The sequence below is a fragment of the Haemaphysalis longicornis genome, unplaced genomic scaffold (assembly GCF_048455015.1).
Source record: "Haemaphysalis longicornis isolate Haplotype H1 unplaced genomic scaffold, Haemaphysalis longicornis Haplotype H1 scaffold_1, whole genome shotgun sequence".
Classification (NCBI taxonomy): domain Eukaryota; kingdom Metazoa; phylum Arthropoda; class Arachnida; order Ixodida; family Ixodidae; genus Haemaphysalis; species Haemaphysalis longicornis.
This window is the reverse complement of record NW_027526203.1, coordinates 436362344-436380029: the sequence shown is the minus strand read 5'-3', so window position 1 is coordinate 436380029 and position 17686 is coordinate 436362344. Positions and strand designations below refer to the sequence as shown.

General features: G+C 48.6%; 1 protein-coding gene across 6 annotated transcripts in view; it reads left to right on the top strand.

Annotated features, from left to right (window-relative positions):
• The window catches only part of LOC144155795 (dual specificity calcium/calmodulin-dependent 3',5'-cyclic nucleotide phosphodiesterase 1A-like), a 670747-nt gene that overhangs the window by 451397 nt on the left and 201664 nt on the right, over positions 1–17686 (top strand). The window lies entirely within an intron of this gene.

The following is a 17686-nucleotide window of genomic DNA, read 5'->3' as shown; positions in this document are numbered from 1 at the left end:
TTGACTCATTCAAACTACGTCAAGAAGCTACTGATACAACGAAGGCACGCGAAGCTGAACTTCAATAGAAACGACGAACTGAAAACTTTAAAGGAGGATGTTAGCGTCTCTTGCTCGGGGGGATGTCCCGCGTCCGTGCCCCGTCCGCGGCGCCTCTGATGATGATTGTGGCAGGATGCCCCTAGGGACTGGCCAACCAAATAATCCATCACGAGATAGCTTCGCGTTCAACCACCGTCGTCATCTTCCCGTAGGGGAACCACTGAAGACGAAGAAGGAGAAGACAAAGCTGTGAAGAGGAGGGCGTGTACGTTGCTCTCGCCCCGTCCGCAGCGCTTCTGATGATGATTTTGGCAAGATGCCCCTAGGGATTGACCAACCAAAGAATCCATCACGAGATAGCTTCGCGTTCAACCACCGTCGTCATCTTCTCGTAGGGGAACTGCTGAAGAAGAAGAAGGAGAAGAAGATAAAGCTGCGAAGGCGAGGGCGTGTACGTTGCTCTCAGCCGGTGCACCAACGTCAACAACCTTTACCTCACCAACGCTGACGGAGACTACCGATTCTACCACAGAGACGACAACATCGACAAGAACATGATGGACGAGTTTCGGCGCCTCGAGTACCACCGCCTACTCACCGTAACATAACAGTACTTGCGTGCCCTTGCCACCGGTGTGGACCCGGACGTGGAATTCCCTCTGGCGCTACTAAACACCAGACCACTCAACATAACGGCAACACGCCAGCTGCGCGATAAGAGCGCATGCGCGTCTCCTCTCTCATCTCCTCCTCTCCACTCCATCTGCTCTATATAATAAACCCGGTCCGCGCGCCGCTTCCTCAGTTGCTGCTTCGGTTGAGACACGCTGCACCGTCCGATGAGCTGAATGGACGCCAACAATTCTGCTTTGCATCACCACATAGTTCCCTTCGGGGAGATGGTGTAATTTTTTATTCGTAGGATGGTGGGCATTATTGCGAATCAGCGCCTACATTTTGGCCTTCGACCACTCTATGACAGCGTTGGCCTGTGTTGGAGTAATGTCGTTCTTGGTCGATCTCGTATCCCACAGCAAACTACTTGCGTATTTCTTTTTCTTGAACGGTGCAGCAGTGGACCTGTTTAACGTTTCTATGGTGGTGTGCCGTCCTGTGCCTAAAACAACCGAAACCGCACTAAACCATCATACGCGAAATCTTCTACGCAAAGAATGATTCGTCGAAAGATAAAAATAACCGGGCTGGAGATGAGCTTAGAAGCCCGAACCACAATGGGATGGAGCCCATCTACGGGCTTCGTTTAGCAGCTCCTCTAGAGGAACAGAGACGACGAAATTACATAGCTGCATAGTTTAGTAAACAAGCGGTCGCAACTATTTCACCTTGGTGCCGACTTTATAGCCACTTCCGTATGAAACTTTTCTGCCTTCATGGTGGACTAGCAGCGCAAAAAGGTAGAAGACGGGAAGATAAAAGCACAAACACGGTGCTGCCTTCCCCGTCTCGCTTCTTCGTGTGCTAAACTTTCAGAGTTTCGCTTCTGTGGTTAACGTTTCTTACGTCGGTGATGTAAAACTTGTTCAGCGCGCAGCCATGATTACCCCTACTATACGCCTCCATGAATTGCGGGGGTTTCGTGTGGCTGTCTGTGTGTGGTTGCTTTTTCCTGCCCAGGCGGAGTTGTGTTGGCTGTACACACGTAAAAATGGCGCATTCTCCCATGTAGAGCTGCTGTCAGCGGCTTCGCCAGCAGCAAAACGAGAAGCCCGAGGAACTGAACATATTCTCCGCAAGCGAGCGCGTTTATCACGCGGACATGCCCACCTGCCACTGAGCTTGCCTAACCATGATGCGAACGGTGCCTACACCTGGCCGCCCCCGTATCTATCATGGCACCGGTAAAGGGGGCCGGCCGACGCAAGCTATGCGACGCACGTTTGAAAACCCCGTAGAGACGTGTGCCGCCCGGCTGGTGCATTGTCTCCCAGGAAGCGCCGCCCGCGGCCTACCGCTTCGCCGAGTGTTCATCATCAGGCGTTGCGGAGCGCCGTCGCGAGCGGACTCGTGACACCCTTGATTTACGGGGCGCCAAGCGATAAGCCTCCGCGCCACGCGGCTATCATTAATCGCACTAGAAAAGACGGTTGTGCGACTTTCTTAGCGGTCGGACCTGGGCGAGCGTGTGCTCAGCCCAGCGTGAACTCGTGCTGGGATAGATGTTTCCGAAATGCTGAGCGACCTTTCGCACTGGTGTCCGCAGTTTTTTTCTGGGCAGAATTGCATTCTGCGTAGCCTCGTGTGCGTTCGTTGTTAAAGCGAAGCTTTAGTGACCTCACTGATGCCGTTGTACGCCAGTACGCCCTGCAGGAAAGCCAACTTTGTCTGACGATGATGATGAAGGATCGTTGGTGAAGTGGAAGAAAAGAACGCTTCCCGTAGCCGGAATCGAGCCTGTGTCCCTCGCGTTATGAAGCAGGCGCCTGTCTATCCGATTGCTCCATTTCGACATGGTCGAAGCGAACGCCAAGCACTACTCATTCGCGCCGTACACACCAAACCCAACCGTTAGGCCTATGGTGTGCCCACCCGAGAGTTGCTGTGAGTGTTCTAGAAAAGCGGTGCGTACCTACAGAGGAGCAGATACCCGCAGTGTGGGATTGGCCAACCAAAGAATCCATCACGAGAAAGGTTCGCGTTCAACCATCGTCGTCGTTAGCCGGAGGGGTGCATGATTTTTTCCTATGCAGTCCCGATTTTTCTTGGGCGTGCGACTCAACTAGCTTAAACTCCACGCGAAGAAAATGGCCGCGCAAGTTGTGCTAAATAAGACAGGGAGATAGGAGGGTGTGAAGCAGGTTGTTTTTTTACGATGAGGAGGTTATTGCTAAGTAGCGGAGAGGAAGCGCAGCAGGTGACATCAGACACGGACTGTATTCTCGAGACAAGTGCGTGAACAAGCACACAAATTACGCACACACACTAATCGATAGACTAAATGTCCCACGAGAAAGTCCCACTCAAAATAGTTCTCGCTCACTTGTAGAGTCGGTGGCTTCGGAGCTCTGGAGCGGTGCGCTAGCCCGGTGCCCTTGCCGTTGGCGCTGCCCCTTCAAGTGATGACGCGGCGCTGTTGCCTGCTCGCTCGTTGGTCACCGAAGAGCTCTACGTTGCAGACGCACGAGGCCTTGCCAGTCTCGACGGTCATGAAGGAGGTGCGGCTCAAAGCGGAGGTACCCTGGGCGTTGGCGTCCAGCCGGTCACTACCGAAACCCTTGTTCCTTGTTGCACCCGCGCCGCTCGATACAGTGGACCCCGCTGATACAGTGATAAATAAGCGAAAATATAAGTCGAGAAAAAATCCGCCGTTTTTCGCTTATTTATCAGTGTATCAAAGAAACATGACAAACACGTCATTCGGCACTATTAAACATTTCGGAAACAGCCGAATAGCACTGGCAATGGCGACTGCAACCTTGATGTGTCCTTACCGAGTCCCGAGTCCCGTATCTTTCTGTTCTGCTACATGCATTACGAGTGCTCTGGCTCCAGCAGTTCGGATATGCCAATTGGCAATTGCTAACCCCGACCTCCGACCACGTCTTACGTGGCGGCCGCTGGGAAAAAAGACGTTTTACGTCTCCCGCGGTGGTCGAGGGGCGGCGCTAGTTGACCGTCCTCAGAGCACTTGTAAATATAAACCCCCGCTTTAAAGTCGAGACGGGAGCCGCTGCGGGATAGCATAATTGGTCAGTGCACCGCACGCGTTATGCGGAGATGTGGGTTGGACTCCCGCTCCCGGAAAAAACGGGAATGTTTTCTCGACTTATATTTTCGCTTATTTATCACTGTATCAAAGAAACATGACAAACACACGTCATTCGGCACTATTAAGTATTTCGGAAACAGCCGAATAGCACTGGCAATGACGACTGCAACCTTTATATATATATATATATATATATATATATATATATATATATATATATATATATATATATATATATATATGTAGCAGAACAGAGAGATACGGGACGATACGAGTGCTCTGGCTCCAGCAGTTCGGATATGCCAATTGCTAACCCCGACCTCCGACCACGTTCTACGTGGCGGCCGCTGGGAAAGAAGACGTTCTACGTCTCCCGCGGTAGTCGAGGGGCGGCGCTAGTTGACCGGCCTCAGAGCTCTTGTAAATATAAACCCCCGCTTTAAAGTCGAGAGAGAAGCCGCTGTGGGGATAGCGTAATTGGTTAACGCACCGCACCGGTTATGCGGAGATGTGGGTTCGAGTCCCGCTCCCGGAAAACGGCGGATTTTTTCTCGACTTATATTTTCGCTTATTTATCAATGAATCAAAGAAACGTGACAAGCACACGTCATTCGGCCCTATTATATATTTCGAAAAAAAAAAAAAAAAGCCGAATAGCACTGGCAATGACGACTGCAACCTTGATATATATATATATATATATATATATATATATATCGAGGGACAGACAGACAGACAGCCCAAAATTTTCGGGTATACGTAGCGCAAGAGAGAGGAGGGGGGAGGGTGGCTGGGCTTCGCAACGTTGGATGTGGTGGCGGGACTGACAAAAAAGTGTACAAAACCGCCACACATTTCACGTAATAATTTTTACAGCGAAGCTGTCTATGGCCAGGATGCAGGAGATTACCTCCCGCAACAGGGCGATGTAGACAAAAAATCGCAAGCGATCGTAGCGCCACCTTTCGGCTCCCACTCCAATTCCCGGGATCGTAAAACTGTGCGCCATACCTGCAGCGTATGGAAACACGAGGGAAAAAGTAGGAAAATGTCCTAGGGCCCTCATATTTCTTTGAAAAAGTGTCTGCCGAGCAATGCACCTTTGTTGAGAGGAGAAGCCGATTTTAGCGTATCGGTGTAAGGTTGGTTTTTGTAAGCTGGCTTTTCCACATTATGTGCTTCACAATGAAGCATGGCCATCTATGGTGGGAAAAAGATTGCACAAAACGGCTCTAGATTTTGTGTTAGCGGAAGTATTCTGAAACAAATTATTTGACAATCAACCGGTAGGACGACTCTACCATTACGTCGAGTTTCATTTACTTGTCGTAATGGTCAGTTCACTGTGAAGCTGTAAACGCTACAGAGTTACTGTCTGCTGTCAGTACATAGTCATCTACGGTGGGAGTACGGTTACAGAAAACAGCCGTTACTGTTTAACCGGAACTATACGGGAAAAAATATGTGACAGTTAGCCGCTAATACGACTCTAACATTACGCCCCACTGCTCCGCTAGTCATTTTTCTTCACAGAGTTGAAGGGCACTGAATTTTTTATATCTGTGCTGTTATTAAACACGTATTACCAGGTTCATGATTAGGCGAAACATCATTCACCACCTGCTTATGCCATTCCTTTCTTGTCCGCTTGTATGCACATGGGAACTTAACCTGGAATTTAAAATAGGAGCTGCACAATAGGCGCCCATTGATGTTTTGCTACCTTGATCCAGTTTTTACCGTTGGTTATAGGGACACGTTGGTGTTTTCCCTTCTCTACAGTTTTGGCTACCCGGGCAGTGGGTGGCCTCTCCCTCGGATCGCTCAGGGGACGCATGAAAACCTACAATGAGATAGTTACGCACTACCGTCTAGAGTGACTTAAATATCCTCCGCCTGATAATATCCTTGGCAAAATTCAGCCACCACCAGCAAGCTCCAAACTAATACATTCTACTACCCCTATAAATTATCGATATTTCGCCCGGAAGCTTTGTGACCCGAATGTTCCCATGTAAAGCCGAAATAGCATATTTAAGCTCATATATACTGTATGGCTGCCCAAAGGATCTTGCTCCTATCGGTATTTGCCTAATCCGAAGGAGTAGGGGCCGCCATGCGAAGCCTCGATCTGTCGACGCAAGTCCGGGCCGTCACGAGAGCCCTGTAGGTCGCTGGAAGACACGGTCTTCTGTCCACTCCCCCGCGACCGATAATCCCATATCGCTTACTTTTTTCCCTTACGAAATAGAAGTTTCTCTCCATTCATCCTTCTACAAGTAGTTGCCGCCGAAGCGTCGCTTTCTTTTTGGCTGATATTTTAACACCGTTTTTACGACCGCGTGTTAACGATAAACCACAGTTGGCTGTGTTCGCAAAGCCATTTCATGTTTCAGTGGTGTCTGTCTCTGAACCCGGCCTAACTCGCTAGTAATGAATATTGTCGTTCAGGTAACCATCCCCGGCTTATTCGGTGGAAGTAATATATGCGTAAATGTCACGAGTATTATGTTTAGGTAGACACGCAATACGTCAGCAGCGGCAGTGGAAAGTAGATCACATTAAATGTGTATTGTCGCCCTGTTCCTGAAACAATGCTACGAATAAGAACAAGAAGCGTAACGGTGGTGTACGAACACACAATGCGAAGTGGCAGGATAGCCGGTGGGGGCGCAAGAAAAGCACAAAATCCGTTTGCACGGCAGTATGGCAGAGAAAAGGATGTTCCAATTTCCGCTATAGGCGCAGAGCGTCGGCCCCCGCTTGTTCTCGGCGGCCTCTATCGCGACGATGAATATTTAAGGAATGGGCTACACGCAAGGGGGTGAGCGAACCATTTTGGTCGCATAGCAACTGACGGGATGATGGCGCGTATGTAGGCCCCGCCGTAATGCGGTCGTCGTCGCCGCTCTGGTGGTTCCTGCGGCTTACAAACATGTGCCACTTTCCCCCTCCCCCCCTTAGGAACAGCCATTTTGCGACTGGCTCGTTCCAGCGACATAGTGCAGCTGGTACGCCTAACGAGCTGAGCTGGCCTCGCCGTCCAACCTGCGCGCGTATCATTTCGATTTTTTGAAGAAGTAAAATATTGGCACATAGTTCCGTCTGAGTAAAACCTGTAGTCATTTAGACCGCCCTGAGGTTCATTGCCGCTCGCCAAATCCTTCATTCTACCTTCATCAGAAATGTACAGCCTCCATAGCCTGCACGTGTCAAAGCCGCGACCACGTCCGCTACAGATACGCCACTGTCACTATGTCACCACAGTGGTCACAAATATCCTCAACGTGAATTCTGTAACCGCATTGGGCTTGCGCTTGTCGCAGCTCTGTGAGATGCTTCGGTGGAGGCGAAAAGCGAAGACGCCTCCCCAGATGGTCGAAATGAATCCGGAGCCCTCTACTACAACGCGCCTCATCACCTGTGTAGCGTCGGCGCGTTAAACCTCGTCATCATAATCAATAACGAGATGTTCGGATACTATAAAAATAACCAGTGCTTGGCCTTTGCGCATTGCGTTTTACGTAGCGCCGAACTGTATAAAAAAATCCCCGTGGGTATGCTTCGCTGCAATGCACGTGAATGACCAATCACTTTTTTCATGGAGATAAATTGACGAATAACGGGACTCGAAATGCAAATTGACTTGAAAATCGTTACCTGCGCTGTTCCATCGCGCAATGCGAACGTCATTTTTGCGTTTTCATCACGAAGTGTCACAGCGCGCACCTAATTGTTCAAGTCAAACCACATACATATGCAGGACCTCATCACTAGCTTACACTGCCGTGTTGAGCGCGATAATTAGTCATACATCCATGGTCGTGTCTAGAAGGACATGAGTAACGCGCACGCCCTGCGTGAGTTCAGCTTATGAAACCCCATCGTCCTCTCAGACTGGCTCGCGACTTTTCATCCCATACAGATTAGTCGCTGAACCATGCAAGCACTGCACCACGAGGTCCATGGCGCATAGCGGTCCTAACCTCATCGTGAGGCTGTATTAAATGAACGGATGTAATAACACTCGCTTTCAATCGAAACCACTGTAACACGAGCGAAGCGTGGGTGAATTTAAGTTACAAGAGAAGAACGCCTTGACAAGCCCCTGACGCATATCAGCCGACTCGGAGGCGAGGAGCCAATGAGAGTAACACGAGCCGAACGAGGGAAGGTTTCCCGCGTTGGTTTTGAGCGTGTACAAATGTGCGTCGTCGTGGTGAGCTGGCCCGCTCGCCCCTTTCCAGGCCAACATTTCACTCGTCAATCTAGTGATTTGCAATTGGGCAATGAGCGGCGCGCGGTCGATGGGGGGCGCCCGTCGGCCCGTTACGTGCACGCGTCGCCTGTGCGCTGACCAAACAATCCCCTCCGGCGTCGGCCGACCGCCACGCTCGGCGCTGCGCCGCCTCGGCTCTCGATTGCTCTCTCTCTCTCTCTGGCTGAGCCGTGTTCGAGCCGACCTTTATTGACTTGGGACTCTGCAGGCTGTTAGTGTGCTCAGCCTGCGGGCGATCAATGCACCGGCGTTCGCTGCTCAACTGGAGTCGTTATAACCAATAGCTCTCCGAAGGCAGAGAAGTCGCGCGATATACGAATCGACCTCGCGACGACATTACGCTGGGCCACGCTTCGTTCACTCGGCTGCCTATCGAAGACCATTTTTATCTCATCGGCTTGATGTTACGGCGCTACGCGCGTCCCAAATGGCGCCTGCACGCGTCGTGAATGCGCTGGGGATTCATAACGATGAGGCAATCTGCCTCTTAGTAGAGGCAAGCTAAGTAATATTGAACTGTCCTCAGTAGTTCCGAAGCGCAACAATGTACGTTGGGCTGCGTTCTGTGGTTGAGCTCCGACGCCCTGTCAAACAGGCCCTGACCGTGGAGTGAGAGCCGCACTCCTAGCGGGGTGTTTTCGTTGCTTGAACCGAACGGGCACTGAGCGCTATACCTAGTGCGAGAGGCAAGCGGCAGACCACCGCAAACACAATCCCGCCGTCAGTCAGCCTGCGCGTGGTGGGCTTGTGTGCTGCTCGTGAGTCTGCGATAGTGAACGGGGAAAGAGCGGTCGACTATTTTGTTAGGTCGCAGATGTCTTCATCAACACGTGCTTTTTCTGCGAGTTGCTACCACGGGCGTAAAAAAAAAACAAAAAAAAAACGTACGCTGTTTATTTACTTAAAGCTGTTACACGCATATTGGGGGACCCCACCTGTGAAAGTGCGATAAGGGAGCGCGCCTTTTCACGTTGAGCTTCCCTTACATTGCGGTGAAACGTTCCAAACACAGTAGCAAAAAAAAAAAAAAGTTAAGGGAGGTAGGGTGACCTGGATGCCGTGGCCCAGAGGCCCTAACGCAAAAATTCTTAATCTGCGGCTGGCAGCTTACGTGGGGCTTAATTGCATCGGATTAAACGAACGGGAGACACGACAAAGAGCAGCGAAATTCGCGATTACCGGATTAGAATATTTTGGTCAAAGCGTTCAATTTTGTGGAATGCGTGATCACCAGAGCAGGGTAGCTTTAATACCCAGTCGTTGCGGTCGCCCCACCCCCCTTCCCCCATTTTCCACCGGGTGATTTCACCGCCGATTTCTCCACGCCCGCGGTTTCAAAAAAACGGTGCAGCAGATAAGGAATGAGGTAGCTGCGTCCTCACGTGGAGCGCGAGGTTACAGAGGGACAAACGTGAGCACGCATAGCCCTCTCTCCAAGTCCAGTTCTATTTGACGACTGCTCCCTCCCCTAAAAAAAAAAAAGACATACTAATAAAGGATGTTTCCCTTTTTTACTTGAGTGTACAAAGTAGATTCAAGTTATTCATTGTCGACGCAAAAAAATATTACCAGCTCACTTTCGCGCTGGGCGAGTGGCTAGCTATATACAGTTATATCTCGCTGATCAGTGATCAACATCGATAGAAGTCCTTTGAGGAAATGCAGCTTTCGTTCCAGGTGAGGCCCTCGCGTAAATTGTGTAGTGGCGTGAGTTTCTTCTCTCTTTTTTTTTTTCTTTTTGCCTGCTTTCAGCAAAGAGAGGCCGCATGCGGTATACGAGTAGGTCGCTTCGCGGCCTATAGAAATTCCGCCTTCTCATACCGTCGTGCGGTACAGCTAGCCGCTGGCGGGCGGGTGCGCAGTGATATATCGTCCGCGTTTCGTCGCTGCGTGTCGCAGCCCGGGGCCGTCCCCGTCGTCGGCCGCCGTCGTTGCTGTCTATCCGGTCTCAGCGTCTCCTCCGCAGCGCCTGTCTGGCTGTCATGCCGATGGTCGCGTTTCAGCAGCGGTACCCCGCTGACGAGAATGTGTGAGCAAAACGAATGCAACGACGGAGCTCACCAGCAAAGAGGGCAGGAAAGAAGCGCCGCGCAAGAAAAGAGCGCTATTTCCCCCCCTCTTCTGCCAGCCTGGCTGCAGGATGGGGGAACAAAGCCCAAGCAAAAAGTCGCTGCCGTCAGCTCTGTCGCCTGCGTCTCTACCTTGCCAAGCCGCCTGCTTTCATGCGCGGTCGCTTATCGGCATCTGCTGCTTCCGAATTAAGCTCCGTCTCTGCTGCGCTGGAGCCTACTCGAGTCAGACTGCTGCGATGTGTTCAACTAAAGCAGGAAAGATTAAACGGGAAAAAGCAAAGGAGCCGCGGAGTTCCGTCTTCTGTCCTAATGTCTCCCTCATTTGTGCCCCCTCCCTCTTACAGCTGAATGGAGTGCTGAAGTCTGAAATGGCAGCTCTCTGGATCGCGCTAATGGGCCCGCAAGGTGGCCCATTATGCGCCGCGCATGCTGCTGCTTTTATACTCAGGTCGTCGATGGAAGCGGACATCAAGATAAGCATAGTCAGGGTGGGTACTTGCGAAACGCACCAGTTTTATTTTTCTACGATTGTCTTTTGTTCGGCTTCAGTACTCGTAATACGTGGTACCGTTTATAGAAGCTAAGATTGGTGCTCGTGTTGTTAGCGGGGGATGCTTTGTTGAAATGTCACCGTTTTCGTCCACCTCACAGCCTCTTTCGGCACGCTTCCGACATACAGACAGCAATCTTTTTCCAAATAAAACTGCTAGGCAATTACATCGTGCTGCTTCATGCCCTACCTCCCTATTACTACACGCTTGACAATTCAGATTATCAAATAATTTCAGAGTTGGCGGCACTGATGATGGCAACAACATTTACTGCAGAAATTACAAGATGCCATCATTCCAAGGGATGATGGCATCTCGAAGGATGATGGGATTTCAAGACGAGAGTAATATGGCTGAAAGGGGTTTAATGTGCGAAAAAAAATGTTGATAAACAAGCGCACTGCCAAAATTAGTCACCACAGGCCGTCCGACACTACCATACATGCCCAACCCACGACGCTGCTTCAAATGCCAGCGGTATGGGCAAGGCACTGCTAGCACTTGATACGGAAAACTAACTTGTGCAAAATGCTCCCAACCGGACCATCCCACCGAAAACTGAAATAATAACAATTTGCGGTGCTCAAGCTGCAATGACTGCACCCAGCCTACTCACGACCATGCGGAAAGTTTAAGCAAGAAAAGCAAATCATTAACTTAATAGGTAACGAAAAACATAAGCTTTCGGGAGGCAAAAAGGAAAGGCTTTCCTTATTTTCTTCCGAAAGTACACCGACGCAATGCGCCGGGGTGCGGAGTAGCGACTGGTGTCGGCAGCTACCTAGGTCAGCGAGACTGACTTGGTCGTGCCTCCGCCCCCCGACGGTTTGCCCGTGGCATGCCAAAACACCGCGTCGCCCGCGGAGCTTGCGGTTGTTGCGACGACCACCAGTACCGCCGGAGAGCTATCGCGCTGTCTGGTCCCTCTTCGCTCGAATCGAGTACTCCGGTAGACGCAGTGAGAATGGACACTGGAGGCCCGGCACCGTCTTCCAAACCCGTTGTGCCACTTTCTGCACCCTCTGCAATAAGCGGAATCGAGATACGTCCAAACGTGCCTGAGCACCGCTGCTTTGGCTCGACGCCATCCCTCTGCGCGCGCGGCCGATTGGCTGAGCTATACACCGTCAGTCGCAGTGGCATTTTGCACTCTGCTTCCCTCCTCCTTTTTATTGCGGAAGCAATATCCGTCTAGCCCAGCGAGTTTCGCCGTGCGGGAGAGTTCGAACTTTGAGAAATACCACGTGAACGTGACCCGACGCCGCGGTGAGTGCCGCCACCTCTTCGCTCCTTCACGCCGCGGAGGGAGAATGAGGGAGGAATGGCGTGAGAGAGGAGGAGGGCGAGTACAGCCGCGGCATGAAAAAGGCCCATGCTGGTCCATCTGTGCCGAAGTTGTGTTGTCGGCGCGGACCCAGTGGCGAAAGCGGCAAGCTGCGTCGAACCATCCTGCAGACGCCGCTTGGTTTGCTAATGAGTTAAAGCGGAAACGCGAGTACGGGCACGCAAAGCGGCACGCGAAAACGAGGGAAGAACGGGAACTTCGGCTAGCTAAGCGTCGGGATAAGGATGCAGAACGACGACAGCGGCGAGCTTTAGAGGCGGCAAATTAACGCCTTGCCTTCGACTTCGACGAAGACTTCGGAAACTGACGAAACGACGGTAGTGAGTGCTCGCAATACGAACGTTCGAGTAGCCATATCGTTCGGTTGACAAACTGTGCTTCGGTTGCTTTCGTTTGCGTAACCGGCCCAGCCGAGCTAAGCCGCAGCCATTTTTTCCGCTATTCAACCTCTCCCTCTTAAGGTCCTGGAACGACACCGGTAACTTTCGCCGACATCACCCTTCTATTGTTAACGCAATAGAAACCGGTTTCACTGCGGCTCTCGCTGCAGCTAGGTCTGACGGCCTGTGCATTCGGACGAGGGCTCAGTTGTCATTATGTACACCACTATACCACAGCAGTCCCGCTAGTGTCACCGATCGTGCACCACGCGCAGTACGAGACCAGATTTTAAATTGCTATATCTCTGCTTCCTCTTGTTAGTACTGTGCTGTCTATTATGTGGAGTCGATTAGCGAATAGACAAACAATGGCACCTCACTGCATTACATGCACTTCACGATATCCTTACAGAAAAAAACTATTCCGTCAAATGTTTTCCCGTCACGCACTTGTGTTTCTCCCACGATAAAACGAGCGAGCGCAGCTTGGAGACGTTCTTCGGCTTCGTTTCTGCGAGGAAACACCACGAAAATTGCGATATCATTCTGAGCATGAATGCGTCATGCTGTAATAATTCCAGTTGTTTCCTCGTGGTAGTACACAATTAGAGGAAATTGCGTTTGTATACGCAGCGCCATTTCAAATGACGCGTTTGCGACATTGGTAAGCAGGAATCTAAATAATTTCGGGCTTCCCGCGGCAATGAAGAATCGTTTCCGCTTTCGCACAGCAATCTCGGAAACACGCCGCACTGTTTACTACTTTTTTTAAGTCAGCTTCCGTTTGTTTGTCTTGCACCCTGTCTGTTTCACCTGCTTGAGTAAGCCCTACTAAGTGTTCCTTGTACGCGTCCCTTAGCACACATAGTGCGGCGGTGGCCGCATTTCTCGACCGCACGAAGCGTCGTAATGTTCTTTATTCAGCAGCTCTGATTGGACTCTAACAACGCTCACGGATCTAACGACGCAGCTCAAAGATAAGACAACACTTAGTTGAAAGGATGCCAACCTCGTAAGGGAATTAAAGTGAAATAACTTTGCCGGAGCTTTAGGACCCTTTATTGCGTCGTCAACACGAGCCTATCGTGGCGGCGAAAGTAATCAACGTAATGGCTCTGCTATGGTCAAAAAAGAAGTGAGAAAGTAAGGGAACAGAAAGGCCCGAACTAAGCTTTGGCGCGTTCTTATGGCAAACCAGGAAATAAAACGAAAGAGCCCGCGAAGTCCCCATGTGGAGCATGTTGGCGCGTACTCCTTATCGTTAGTAAACACGGGCCTACTTTCTTTGCCCACTCTCGATTTATATTTTATCTTCCACCTTTTGTCGCCCTCAATCGCGGCGAGATCCACGTTTGTATGTTTTGATTGGACTCTGCCGGGAGTAGCGTATCCGCGGAGTGGCAGTTTTGGATGTCGCGTGTGGTTTTGAGAGCCGGCTCCGCGCTTGTAGGAATTCTCGGCGCCTGTTCGCCGCTGCTGCATGATAAGCACTTCCAGGAACGACTGAGAAATGTCACTCTTGCTGTGCACCGCAAATGCGTCCAGCCTGCGCGCGGTATTATTCATTTTTTATTTATGTATTTCGTTAGTGCATCGCGCACCGTCGCCGTGGAAGAAAGCGGCAACGAATCGGTGGAGTCGTGCATTCCTGCTATTTTCTTACCATGTCGGCGCTGTATATATATATATATATATATATATATATATATATATATATATATATATATATATATATATATATATATATATATATATATATATATTGCCTAATGACCGCAAGTGTACCGGAATCTTGGAAGAACGCGAACATCATCCTAATCCATAAGAAAGGCGACATGAAGCACTTGTAAAATTACAGGCCGATCAGCTTACTGTCAGTCGTCTACAAGGTACTTACCAAGGTAATCGCTAACAGAATTTCCGCAACCTTAGATTTCAGTCAACCTAAAGAACAAGCAGGGTTCCGTAAAGGTTATTCAACAATGGACCATATTCACACGATCAATCAGGTGATAGAGAAGTGCGCTGAGTATACTGAACCCCTATATATAGCCTTCATAGATTATGAGAAAGCATTTGACTCGGTCGAAACCCTAGCAGTCATTCAGGCATTACGGAACGAGGGGGCAGATGAGCATTATGTAAGAATACTAGAGGATATCTACAATGGGTCTACAGCTACCATCATCCTCCATAAGGAGAGCAGTAAAATACCTATAAGGAAGGGTGTCAGACAAGGAGACACAATCTCTCCAATGTTATTCACAGCATGTTTACAAGAAGTATTCAGAACGTTGGATTGGGAACAGGTGGGAGTAAGGGTTAATGGAGAATACCTCAGTAACCTCAGATTTGCTGATGACGTTGCCTTGCTAAGTAACTCGGGGGACGAATTGCAAAGCATGCTTTCCGCACTGGACGAACAGAGTAGAACCGTGGGCCTGAAAATTAATATGCAGAAAACTAAAGTAATGATCAATAACCTCGGGACAGCACAGCGGTTTGAGATAGGTGGCGAGGCAGTGGAAGTAGTCAGCGAATATATCTACTTAGGCCAAGTTGTGACCCCAGATCCCAACCATGAGGCAGAGATAATTAGAAGGATAAGAATGGGGTGGGGTGCATATGGCAGGCATTCTCAGATAATGAATAGCAGCCTACCATTGTCGCTGAAGAAGAAAGTGTATGACAGCTGCATCTTACCGGTACTCACCTACGGGGCAGAAACCTGGAGGCTCACTAAGAGGGTTCAACTTAAATTGAGAACGACTCAGCGTGCAATGGAGCGGAGAATGATAGGTGTAACATTAAGGGACAAGAAGAGAGCGGAGTGGGTCAGGGAACAAACACGTGTTAAGGACATATTAGTAGAGATTAAGAAAAAGAAATGGACGTGGGCAGGGCATGTAATGCGAAGGCAAGAACCGCTGGTCGTTAAGGGTAACAGAGTGGATCCCTAGAAAAGGCAAGCGTTGCAGGGGGCGGCAGAAAGTTAGATCGGCAGATGAGATCAAGAAATTTGCAGGGATAAATTGGTCACAGTTGGCACAGGACCGAGGTAATTGGAGAATAATGGGAGAGGCCTTTGCCCTGCAGTGGGCGTAGATAGGCTGATGATGATGTATATATATATATATAATATAGCGAATCAGAAATGGAAATGAGGGGCTCGGTGAATTAAGATATAATAAGGGTTGGCAGTCAAGAAAACCTCGTAAAGCAAAGGGGAGAATGTGGTAGGTCATTGAAACAGATGAAGAATTTGGAAAGACAGAAAGAAAGTGGAGGAACAAATGCCCGCCGGGTGGGATCCGGACCCACGGCCTCCAGAATACCAGTCTGGTGCGATGACCACTACGCTACCGGCGGGGCTATTTTCTCCACCACTTTCTGGGGTATTTATGTTAAGGTATTTTTGTTTCCTGCGCTTGGGGGTGGTAGCCAGCGCCACTCGGACAACTCGGGGTGAAGGCGACCTTCTTTTTAAACCTCGGGCCGTGACTCGAGTGTCTACAACATGTCGAGAGTGGTCGACCAGCGATGAACTCTCTTAAGCTCCCTATGGCACCAAGACTGCCAGAACAGAGGTCCTCGCTATGCATATAGCGAATCAGCATGGGAAATGAGGGTCTCGTTGAATTAAGACAGAAATAAGATTCGGCAGTCACGAAAACCTCGAAAAGCAAACGGGAGGTTGTAGTAGGTCATTGAAACAGATAAGGAATTTGGAAAGAAAAAAAATGGATATATATATATATATATATATATATATATATATATATATATATATATATATATATATATATATATATATATATATATTTATATATATATATATACAGAAAGATAGGTCAGCAGTCTACAACACCAAAGGAGGCATAGGGGTGTGGTTAGGCTCTTTTCTTTTTCACTACGGTTAATGAGGTAAACACTTTTTTAAATATACAGAAGAAAGAAAGAAAGAAAAACACGCGCCCACATGTAATCGAAAGGCGTGGGTTCGGTCCCCACTCTGGGCGCGTGTTTTTCTTTCTTTCTTTCTTCTGTATATTTAAAAAAGTGTTTACCTCATTAACCGTAGTGAAAAAGAAAAGAGCCTAACCACACCCCTATGCCTCCTTTGGCGTTGTAGACTGCTGACCTATCTTTCTGTATTTCCTCAACGAGCCCCTCATTTCCTTACTATATATATATATATATATATATATATATATATATATATATATATATATATATATATATATATATATATATATATATATATATATATATATATATATATTTATATATATATATATATATATATATATATATATATATATATATATATATATATATATATATATATATATATATATATATATATGTATATATATATATCAGTGTTTCGAACCGAAAAAAATACCGGTTCGGTTACGGTTCTGGGTCAGGCGAAATTATTTCGTCCCGGTTCAGTGTTCCGGTTCGACAAAATCACGTACAGAACCGGTTCGCGAACCGGTTCGATGAGTTGAATTATCAGTGAAATTAGAAAAAAAACATTTCGTAGTTTAAAACGACAGTAAAATCAAAATATAAACAAAAATTAAAAATGCTGCTGTTCCCCAAGGGCAGTGGCGCAACTGTAAAGCAAACTTTAAACAATTACGAGATATTAGAAAAACAGATAAAGTGGCGGCGATTTAACACCTACTTTCTCGCCCAGACATTATGTTGTCCTAGCGACTATTCATAAAGCCACCGCCAAGACATATGACGGTGGGATATATTTTCTGCCCTTTTCTTTTTTGTTGAAATCCCAATCGTCGCTATGGAATCGCCCATCACGCTTACCTTGAAGCCATAAATTTAGGCCTGCGTACTGGTGCATTCAAATACCAGCGCTTAATACCAATGGCGCACATTTTTGTTATATTTGTAACAAAACAGAAAAATCCTACAACAGGCGCCTAATACTACCAATGAATTAGATTAATTGGTCACCCTGAATTATTTGTTAGCTGTCACCTTATCGAATGTGTTAGCCACACTTTTGTTAAAAGTAAGTTTTAGTTAACGCTCAGTCACTTCATTATTTCTCTGACCACTGCAAGTCCTTCTGCGATAGCTATACCGGATGTGTGCATTACAATCAGCATGTCATCTTACCGCCTGACCCTCGGCCATCATTCCGTGTGCTACATTGCGGAATCTTATAACAGATTATGCTGTTACAAAATGAAAGGGAGATTTGACGCGCGGAGAATGAGATGGGACTTTTTTGGGCAGACGCTCCTTAATTCGTCCACAG